This window comes from Anneissia japonica, unplaced genomic scaffold (assembly GCF_011630105.1).
Source record: "Anneissia japonica isolate Jap-2015-1 unplaced genomic scaffold, ASM1163010v1 scaffold287754_len4335492_cov202, whole genome shotgun sequence".
NCBI classification, from domain to species: Eukaryota; Metazoa; Echinodermata; class Crinoidea; order Comatulida; family Comatulidae; genus Anneissia; species Anneissia japonica.
In genome coordinates this window covers 3,838,489-3,838,955 of record NW_022705543.1, presented here as the reverse complement: position 1 = coordinate 3,838,955, position 467 = coordinate 3,838,489, and positions in this window count along the sequence as shown.

The following is a 467-nucleotide window of genomic DNA, read 5'->3' as shown; positions in this document are numbered from 1 at the left end:
TTCGCGTGACCAAAACAAAAATGGCCAATTGGTTTAGCAACAACTCTGCATTAATATAATTTAGATTAAATTTCAGAAATTAAAAATTTTAACATTTACGCACATGAAGTCAAAAAATAATTATAGGCTAACTGAATTTAAAAACTGGATGAAAACATTTTTTTTTTTTAAACCTTGATTATGCATGATGTATCATTGGGGTAACTATGTAGCCTTTTTGTTTTGTTGAGTATTTACCAGTTTTCTATTCGAAAGGTCTTCTTCTTTAAGTAGGATATTACCACTGCTCAAGTGGGCGTGGTTTAATGAAGAACGACCAGTCGAATATGGCCATTATGGCTTGCAAGTCTTCCATTTTGTTATGAACGCAGCATGAATTTGTTACCAAACAGGAAGGTAGCTGTAGATTTTCTTTTGGATGCTGCAACAGCTTCAAGCAAGGCTATTCGATACTAGTCAAAGTTCTT